The sequence below is a fragment of the Erythrolamprus reginae genome, chromosome 11, assembly GCF_031021105.1.
Source record: "Erythrolamprus reginae isolate rEryReg1 chromosome 11, rEryReg1.hap1, whole genome shotgun sequence".
Lineage (NCBI taxonomy): Eukaryota > Metazoa > Chordata > Lepidosauria > Squamata > Dipsadidae > Erythrolamprus > Erythrolamprus reginae.
In genome coordinates, this window is record NC_091960.1 from 31,067,765 (window position 1) to 31,078,461 (window position 10,697).

A 10,697-nucleotide genomic window follows, 5' to 3' on the forward strand; every position below is an offset into this window, starting at 1 on the left:
TGATTGCTGAACTTTTTAAACTCCTAGGAAAATGTCTAGAGATTCTCAATTTTTTAAATTGCACATCTCTGACAGCAAAAGCATTTTAAGCTTTCACTCCCAACATAAATATGTCTAGTTAACCAAGCAATTGGCATATTAAAAGGATGAGACAGATGTAAAAAAAAAACCCCATTCTAATCTTTCTTCCCACTTGTCAATGGTATTCTTGTATACTCCCTGAGGTATTGCATCCCGCCCGGAGTACAGTAGTATAGGAAGTGGGTCAGTGGTGAAATCCAATTTTTTTTAAACTATCGGTTCTGTGGATGTGGCTTGATGGGCATGGCAGGGGAAGGATTTTGCAAAATCTCCATTCCCTCCCCACTCTGGGGCCAGTCAAAGGTGGTATTTGCCGGTTCTACAAAGTACTCAAAATTTCCACTACCAGTTCTCTAGAACCTGATGAAACCCACCTCTGGTGTGCAAAGAGAGTGAATTCTACTCTTTAGTTTTCAGCCCGTAGGCCAGGCAGTGGGTTTTGGATGGAAATATTTCTCTCATTCCCAGGGCTAAAACAGAAAGTTGGTGAGGGGAAGGGAATGGTGGAGGTGGGGATAGAGACAGCAAAAGAGAAAGAAGGTGAGACATGAAGAAAGAAGAGGAAATCTCACATGCAGGGAGTCATCAACTCACAACAATGTATTTTTATGATATGGCTTAGACTGATGTAATGTAATTTTTCATTGTAAGGTGGGGAAAAGACTGTTGATTTCTTGAGGTTTTCTTTATTTGATAATATTATATAAGTTCTATAGAATGTTTTTTTAATCAAAGAAAATAAGCCTCCATTGAATGATTAATAGAAACAGAAATTTTTATATATATTTTACTCTAAGCATGGTTTCAGTGTTTGTACTTATGTATTGTTTTTTTATTCTATGTTGGAGAAAAAAAATTAAAATTTTATTTGAGAAAAAAAAGACTACCCGTTCATCTGTACATTACAATGCCTTGGGCCAGTCCATTTTGGCCAGCAGTTGTCCTTGTTACATCATTTCTTGGCAACTGCTACCCAGATGCTCCCATGTAAAATATTTTGGCTAGATTTCTGCAAGACGCAGAGATCTCACATTGAAATTTCTACACTGATTGCTCTATACTTTTGGGGGGGCAATTTAATGTACTGGTGTGAACTTTTAGAGTTCTAAAAAGCTTCAGGCCTGATTATCTGGCAGGCTGCCTGTCTGTCTTGGGATCAAAATCTCTCGATTAGGGGTCTCCAACCTTGGCAACTTTAAGCCTGTAGGACTTCAACTCCCAGAATTCTGAGAGTTGAAGTCCTCCAGGCTTAACGTTGCCAATGTTGGAGACCCCTGCTCTAGATGTTCATCTGCAGAAAAAGTCCTTCTGAAAACCCTCTAGGTCAGTGATGGCGAATCATTTTTCACTCGGGTGCTGAAAGAGTGTGTGTGTGCGGGCTATCATGCATGTGCGAGTGCCCACACCTATAATTCAGGGAGGGCAAAAACAGCTTCCCCCACTCAACAGAGGCCCTCTGGAGGCTGGAAACAGCTTGTTTTCCAACTTCTGGTGGGCCCAGTGGGCTCATGTTTCACCCTCCCCAGGCTCCAAAGACTTCAATGGAGCCGGCGGAGGATAAAATGCCCTCCCTCATCCCCACGGAGGCTCTCTGGAAGCAAAAAACGCCCTCCCAGAGCCTTTGAGAGAGCCAAAAATCAGCTGGCATGCACACTCATGCACATTGGAACTGAGCTAGGGCAATAGTTCCCGTGCCAGCAGATATGGCTCCGCGTGCCACCTGTGGCACCCATGCCATAGGTTTGCCATCACTGCTCTAGATTATCAAACCATTCCCGCCCCTGCCTGCTTAAGGCACGTGAATCCTCTCCTCCACTGTTCCCGAACTATGGAAGGACATTCCTCGAACGCTGGGCACGATTCCACTCTCAATCCCTTTTCTTTAGAAGAGAATCCAGGAGGCTTACGGTATGTCTCCCGTGGTCTTCGATCGTTGATTGCCAGGGCTTTAATATGAATTTTTGTAGGCTTTGCTCATTGTGATTTCATTGTTGTTGCTGTTAATTAGCTTGAGTAGTCAAGGAGAACAAAGCAGGCACCGTGTAAACCACATAACAAAGATCTGACTTCATGCAAAGCCATTTCTTTAATATCCTAAATGGGCCTCCCCAGGGCTGTTTTGTCTGGGTCTGCATGTGTGTGTTTAACCAATTATGTCTCATTTCACCCCGAGTGAGCACCTAACCATCACACACATACACACCACTCATTTATATTAGACGTGACCTTTTGAATTCTCGGGAAGAGTGTAAATTGTATGTCGCCAGCATAAAATATTAAATCTAATTTTACCTTTAATTATTGATGTTATTATGAATTTCATAGTAATGGAGCTAAAGAAGAGAAAGGAGGGAAAAAAATACCCTCCTTTCCTCTCCAGCCCACCCTCCCCACCGACTCCGCCATTAAATTGCTGGGTGCATTAGCAGTTTCTTGAGGTTAGCTTATCTCCCTCTTGCTTTTCTTCTGAAAGAAGAAAATGATTGATGATTATGGGGAAGTTGGTAAATAGTCGTCCAGATATCTTATATAATTATTGTGCCAATAAAAGAGGGCAGGAGGCTTTCTTTAAAACCGCTAATTATTTTTCAGAGAAAAGAAAAGATGGGAGAAAATCAGGGGGGACGGGGGTTGTTCAGGGATTTCTTTTGATGTCCTTCTGGTCAAAGATACACTTTGGGGAAACCAGAGTCGGCTTTAGATTAAGTCAAGGAGAGGATCCACACTGGTTTTTCCAGTTGAAAGTTTTCCCCAAACTTTCGTCTTTGATTTGATGGTGTTTTGACCAATTGATTACAGTTTCTTTTCCCTCTCTCCAGGATGCACACGTACATAGACACAGGCACACTGGTGGTGCAAGCAGCTACATTTTAGGGCGAAGCAATCTTCCAAGTGGGGTGCAATTTCAACATTGCTTGTACCAGAGAATCCTTTTGAGAGTGTTTCAATATATATATATTTTAATTTATTTTGTCCAATACACAATACATACTGAGGAGAATAGACATGTAGTAATATATATAAAGAAAAGGATAGAAGAAACGATATAAAAATAGAGGAGAAGATATATGAAAGGAAGAAAAGATACATGAGATAAAGGAGAGACAATTGGACAGGGTACGGAAGGCACACTGGCGCCGCAAGCAAAAATACACTGGCATGCACATACGTGCACACAAGACAACCAAAGCTGCGCACACAATGCACCAGTAACAGCAGTAATAGGAATCCATCCCTGCCTAAAACTCTGCTTGGGGAACTATACCTATATCTCCTATACCTTTCTTCTATTCCTATATCTCTTCTTCTATTCTTTCATTGATATGTTCTATTACTATATCTTCTCTTCTATTCTTTCTTAGATATATTTTGCTATGAGTATCTCCTCTATAACCTTCATCATGTATTTTACTATGTGTATATAAATATACCCACTAAAACCCTCATTGTGTATTCGCTCCGAAGGAGTTTTTCTTTTTGTTGTTCTGAGATGTTTCCCTCACTTTTGTTTTGGATGCTTCCTCCTTACCGTCCCCGGAAGGAAACCAGAGCTGCAAGTTCCCCGTTGCTTCTATGAATGGCACCAACCGTTTTCTAAGAAATGTGCTTGGACGTTTTTTAACGATGGCAGGGGCGGAGGGGAAGGGAGGGGTGCAGGGCTTTCTGTCTTCCTCTTTTCTCTTTTTAAAGACATTTGTATTTTAGCCAGATTTTTCATTTCTCCTACTCGGTTGATGGAGGTGGCTGATAAGATAGTGACTTTTACAGCCCTTTTCTGCAGTTGGGATGCATCCCAAATTGCCTTCGCGTATTTTTTAACTCACTCCAGGATCAGCAGAGCCCTGACTCATTAGCTAACGAAATGGGCTGCATTTGTGAAGCCCGCTAGCTAGCTCACAATCACCACCTCCATCAAAAAATAGAAAGCTAAAACATGTTTCAGGCCTTCAATTAAACTACTAAGCTACTTCAATGCGATGGAGGATTTCAGCCGCTATGAAAAATGAACAGATAATTTAATGTAAGTGTTTCAAGGTGCCGGTCGTGACTAAATGACATAGGGCCTGGTTCCTTCCCCTAATTTACAGGTATCTCAAAACTAACCCACTTTTTAAAGATCCAGAGGTATTTCACGAGAAGAGTACTTTTCCATTCACGACAAAATACCTTGTGCCACCAGGCTTAAAATTATGGGCTTGGAAAACCTACAACTCCACTACCAACGGTCTGATGTAAGCGCGGTACGTCGCCTAAAACACAATCTAAGTATTGCCCACAGGATCATATGCTGCAACGTTCTACCTGTCAATGACTATTTCTGCTTCAATCGCAACAACGCAAGAGCACGCAACAGATTCAAACTTAATATTAACCGCTCCAAACGTGACTGTAAAAAATATGACTTCAGGAACCGAGTTGTCGAAGGGTGGAACTCATTACCTGACTCAGTAGTGTCAACCCCTAACCCCAAACATTTTTCCCTTAGACTCTCCACGATTGACCTCTCCAGGTTCCTTAGAGGTCAGTAAGGGGCGTGCATAAGTGCACCAGTGTGCCTTCCGTCCCCTGTCCAATTGTCTCTCCTTATCTCATTTATCTTTTTTTCCTTTCAAATATGTTCACCTATACTTTTATATCTTTTCTTCTATTTTTTTCTTTACTTATATTATTACATATCTTTCTCTTCAATGTGTATTATGTATTGGGCTAAACAAATAAACAAATAAACAAACAAACAAACAAACAAATAAATAAATAATAAATGACTACTTCAGCTTCAACTGCAATAATACACAAGCACACAATAGATACAAAGTCAAGGTAAACCACTCCAGACTCGATTGGAAAAAATACGACTTCAGCAACAGAGTGGTCAATGCCTGACTCCATTGTTACTTCATCAAACCCTCCCCCCCAAAAAACTTTAACCTTAGACTGTCTACTGTGGACTTCACCCGATTCCTAAGAGGTCTGTAAAGGGGGGTGCATAAGTGCACCAGTGTGCCTTATTGTCCCCGTCCTCCTGTCCTCATTTATTCCTACCTTGTATTTACTGTGTTCATATTCATGTTTATATTTCTACCTGTTATCTAGTTATCCTGACTAAATCAATCAATCAATCAGAGCTTCAGGAGGTGAGGGGCTCTGCCTCATTGAGCATCTTTAAGCAGAGGCTGGCCGAACATTGTGAGGATGCTGTAGATGCTGCCTGCAGTGAAAATCCAGCACTGAGAGTAAACAATCACATTAAGCAATCTCCAAGAAATCTACCTAGGAACCTGGTCACGGAACGAATTAAGTTCTTCAGTAAAGAAACCACTGTAAATGCTTTACCCTTGCAAATTATTTAAGGATTTAAAGATAATAAATGGTCCTGTTGTGTCAATCCAGCACTGAGAGCAAACAATCACATTAAGCGATCTCCAAGAAATATTTTAGTTCAATGGGACCATTCACACAACATAATTAACTCAACATTAACATTTGCTTGGTCCTCACCTTAAACTAACCAAACACTCTGGGTTTGTACAATGTAAGCCAGAGGTAGGTTCCTCCCAGTTTGGACCGATTCATCTGAACCTGTTGTGACCCACTGATGACAGTAGCATTTAGCATTTATATAGATTAGATTAGATTTATTGGATTTATATGCCGCCCCTCTCCGCAGACTTATATACCACTTCACAGTGCTTTACAGCCCTCTCTAAGCGGTTTACAGTAGCATTTAGCATTTATATACCACTTATATACCACTTCACAGTGCTTTACATCCCTCTCTAAGCGGTTTACAGTAGCATTTAGCATTTATATACCACTTATATACCACTTCACAGTGCTTTACAGCCCTCTCTAAGCGGTTTACAGTAGCATTTAGCATTTATATACCACTTATATACCACTTCACAGTGCTTTACAGCCCTCTCTAAGCGGTTTACAGTAGCATTTAGCATTTATATACCACTTATATACCACTTCACAGTGCTTTACAGCCCTCTAAGCGGTTTACAGTAGCATTTAGCATTTATATACCACTTATATACCACTTCACAGTGCTTTACAGCCCTCTCTAAGCATCTTGCCCCTAACAATCTGGGTCCTCGTTTTACCCACCTCAGAAGGATGGAAGGCTGAGTCAACCTTGAGCCTACTGAGATTTGATCTGCCAAACTGCTGGCAGCCGGTGATCAGCAGAAGTAGCTTGCAGTACTGCACTCTAACCACTGCACCACCAAGGCTCAATATCGATGATGTCACGGAACGGGTTCAGGTGGTGTTGGTCCATAGGTGCCATCTTTTCTTTAAATTACTTGATTTTTTTTCTTCTAAGCATGTGCAGAAGCTGAGTTTCCATCACTGTGCATGCGGTTGCCATCTTGTTTTGGGCTTTTTTTTTTTTTTTTAAATATATTATTATTTTAATTTTATTTATTTATTTCTTTTGAGCATGAACAGAAGCCGAGTTTCTGGCACTGTTCACATGGTTGTTTTTCTCTTTTGGGGTTTTTCAGCACTGAGTATGCACATGTACACAAAACACCCATGCACCCACAAGACATATCCACATAGCCCGAGAGGAAGCGAATCGGCAGCGATGCAAGTTAGAACCCACCCTGATGTAAGCTACAAACTATCTGACTTATCTGGTCCAATTAATCAGGTCCTAATAACCAGTTAAGCCTATTAACTAAGGTTAAATGTGATCCTGGCCCACATTACAAATACAATGGTACCTCTGCCTACAAACACCTCTACTTGCGAACTTTTCTAGATAAGAACCGGGTTTTTTTGCCTCTTCTCAAGAACCACTGACAAACCCGAGCCTCCAAAACTGTAACTGGAAAAGGCAGGGAGAAGCCTCTATGGGGCCTCTCTAGGAATCTCCTGGGAAGAAACAGGGCCTCCACCCTCTCTGTGGTTTCCCCAATCGCACACATTATTTGCTTTTACATTGATTCCTATGGGAAAAATTGCTTCTACTTACAAACTTTCCTACTTAAGAACCTGGTCACGGAACGAATTAAGTTCGTATGTAGAGGTACCACTGTATGAGTACTAACATTGTGATTGACCTGGTTGGGAAAGAACACAGAATAGATGTCTACACAGTAATCTATTGGCCATCAATAATGATGCCGATGGAGTTAATCTGGTATAAGATACTTATTCTTTCTGTCTTGCTCCTATATAATCATCTGTGGAAGTATTACTCTAGTGGAATAAGATTTATAAATGGGAATGTCCATTAAAGAAAGTGGAGAAACCTAGGTATACAGTCAAATGCGATTAAAGGAATCGATGTTAGCAAATGAACCCCTCGTTGAAAACTGGTTGTTTTAATGAACTGAGTCAAAAGAAGCCAGGGTAGAAAATTTAATTTAATAAAATTAAGAGGCCATCACTCAATAGCGCAACCCTTTGTCTCCTAACCTGCCACAGATACCACACTCAGACAAACCTGTTCCCTTGCTAAAGAGCCGTCATTTGTAAAATCAGGACATTCTGGCCAGGCGAAGGTTGCTGCTCCCATCACTACCAGTTTGCTGCGCATGCAGCTTTACATGTCTGGCGTGTTCCCGTGTGCGTCCGAGTGAGATTTTGCTTCTGCGTATGCACAGGAAGAAAAATGCCAAAAATCTCATATGTGCGCACGTCCCCTCACGAGATTTTGCTTCCTGTGCATGCGCAGAAGCAAAATTTCGCTCGGACATGCTCGCCCGCACACCGGAGACACGAAGCTGCGTGCACAGCTCAACTCTGACTACTGGTATGGTGCCCTTATCTGTACTGGTAGCAACCCACTGCGGGTGCTGCCCTATATTAGGGACATTCTCAAAATCTAAAAATATCGTACATTGTGTGCGTGTGTTTAGAGATACAGTGGTACCTTTACCTAAGAATGCCTCTGCTTAAGAAGTTTTCTAGATAAGAACCGTGTGTTCAAAAAAAATTGCCTCTTTTTAAGAACCATTTTCTACTTAAGAACCCGAGTCCGGAAAAAATTTCCCAGGAAATTTGAGAGCGGCACAAAGGCCCCCGGCCAGTTTCCTGCCATTCCCCCGGGGTTTCTCTCTCTGGCGCAATGTATGGGAGGCAGGCTCGCACCAGGTGTATGGGAGGCGCATGCTCCTCCTTGCCGCCTCAGAGTCCCTCTTTCTTTTTTTTAAGCCTTAAAAGTTTTGGATTTTTTTGATTCCCCTCACCTCACCTTCTTCTTTCGGCAGCGACTGTCATTGTCCTCTTCTTCCTCCTCCTCCTCCCACCCAAATTCCGAGCTTTTATTTCTTTCCCAATGGGTTTGCACGCATTATTTACTTTTACATTGATTCCTAGGGGAAAAATTGCTTCTACTTACAAACTTTTCTACCTAGGAACCTGGTCACAGAACGAATTAAGTTCTTAAGTAGAGGAACCACTGTAAATGCTTTACCCTTGCAAGTTATTTAAGGATTTAAAGATAACAAACGGTCCTGTTGTGTCACTCTGATCTCAGCGTCTGAAACTATGATGGACATAAAATGGATAGAACACTAATAGACTGTTTCAGAACCTTATACAGATAGTTCTCAGCAGTTCAACTGGTGACCATTCCAAGCAGTGGAAAAAAGTGACTTATGACCACTTTTCTCACTTAGGAGTGTTGCCATTTCCTTCTCCAGTGGATCACATTTTGTCAGAGCCCTCTGCTATGACACATCCGCCTTGGGTGGCCTTGCAGGGCACAACTCATAGCTTCATTGAGCTACGCAAGCCCCTTTGCCACAACAAGGCAGTAATCTATGAAGGGGTCCCCATGGTTAGGAGATATAAATTCAGACCACTTCGCAAATGACTCATATTTATGAGAGCTGGATGTTCCGGGGTCCAGTAATCACTGTTTATAAACTTCCCAGCCACTTTTTGATATACTTAACTGTCTTGCTTAGGAACATAAATTTTGGGTTCAATTGTGGAAATATATTGAGGACTACAGTAGCCCTTTCTGCAGCTGTGAAGCCACTACAGATTGGATATTTTTCACCCGTTCCGGGATCAACAGAGTACTGACTTCTTAACTAACCGAATGGGATGGATTTGTAAGGCACACTAACTCCTATCCCCCTCCATATAAAAGATAACAATTGGTGGGCTTCCCTCATAGTTTAAAAAGCACAATAACTAAGTTCACACAATACTCTCACCCAAACTGACTTAATACAATATTTGAACCCAACCGCAAGCTCCTAAGCCACAATGGAAGGCCATCAATCCGATGTTCCTAACTCTTGTCATGAATTTGCAGAGTTTCAGCTATCAATGACTACTTCAGCTTCAATCTCAACAATACACGAGCACACAACAGATAGTAAACCACTGCAAACTCGACTGCAGAAAATATGACTTCAGCAACAGTGTGATCAATGCCTGGAATGCACTACCTGACTCTGTGGCTTCTTCCCCAACCCCCCAAAACTTAGTCTATCTACTGTCAACCTCACTCCATTCCTAAGGGGGGTATGCATAAGCGCACCATCATGCCTACCGTCCTATTACTGTCCTATTGTCCCCATTTATCTGTACTTACTTTGCTTATGTTTATGTTTATACCTTTATCTGCTATCTTGTACATGTTTGACAAACAAACAAAGCTAAACCAGCATTCCAAAATTCAGCAACTTCCCTCTGATGGACCAGGAAGAAAATATTTCCCATAATAGGAAAGTTTGGAATGACACCCCAGCATCAACACAGGGTGCTAGTTTGGAGAAAGCTGAGCCAGCTTTTCCTCTGTTGGCAAACCACCATCATCAATTCATGTTTTTCACAAAGCTGGCTGAAAGCGAGCTCCAGGCACCCAGCTGTCTTGGCATCCTTTATTGACGTTCGGAGTGTGTTTTGACATAATGTTGGGAAGACATGCAAATGGGGCAATCGTTAGGTTAAAAATGTTCAGTTTTGTGGCAGCTAAAATGCAAGCTTTTCCTGCAGCCTGTCCACTCCCCATGTCCAGACTGCATCACCCGAGACAGTAAAATAAATCATGTGGTTTTGCATTTTCAAGAAACAGAGCAGAGCATGAATGCACCTGGGCGGAGAAGGGAGAAACTCACAAGCTAACCTCATCCTGTTAGATCAGTCCACGGGGAAATTACTCAAAGGACAACAGACACTTCTACTATCAGCCATAAAAGTACTTTCTGTTCACCCCCTTCCCCCCCCCTCAATTTGAATGCAAGCAGTTTCTGGAACATGAGACCCAAGAGGCCAAAGAGGCAAAGTTCCACCATGTCTTACCTTTGAATAACTATCAATATTAGCTTTCTTTTCAAATCCCATAAAATGGTTGGCATTTTTCAGATATAGCAAAATTAAATTTCACAGGCAACTCACCACTACTGGGGTCATAATTTTTGGCAGGCTGGAGAATTCTGGAAGTTGAAGCCCACAAGTCTTAAAGTTGCCAGGTTTGAAGACCTCTGCCATAGAATCACAGGGCCGGAAGGGATCTTGGAGATCTTCTAGTCTAATTTCCCACTCAAGGCAATAGATTTAGCTGGCTGGAGAATTCTGGGAGTTGAAGTCCAGTTGCCAAGCTTGGGGACCCCTGCAATAAACCATGGTTTATAAATTCACCTTGC

At 41.9% G+C, this 10,697-nt stretch overlaps 1 protein-coding gene across 1 annotated transcript in view; it reads left to right on the top strand.

Moving 5' to 3' along the window:
• The window catches only part of NCMAP (non-compact myelin associated protein), a 610,040-nt gene extending 599,548 nt beyond the window's left edge, over nt 1-10,492 (top strand). Inside the window, exon 5 of the transcript XR_011560306.1 lies at nt 10,477-10,492. The gene's annotated coding sequence lies outside the window, so the exon portion shown is untranslated. The remainder of the gene's footprint in view (nt 1-10,476) is intronic.
• Nucleotides 10,493-10,697: the final 205 nt, after the last annotated feature.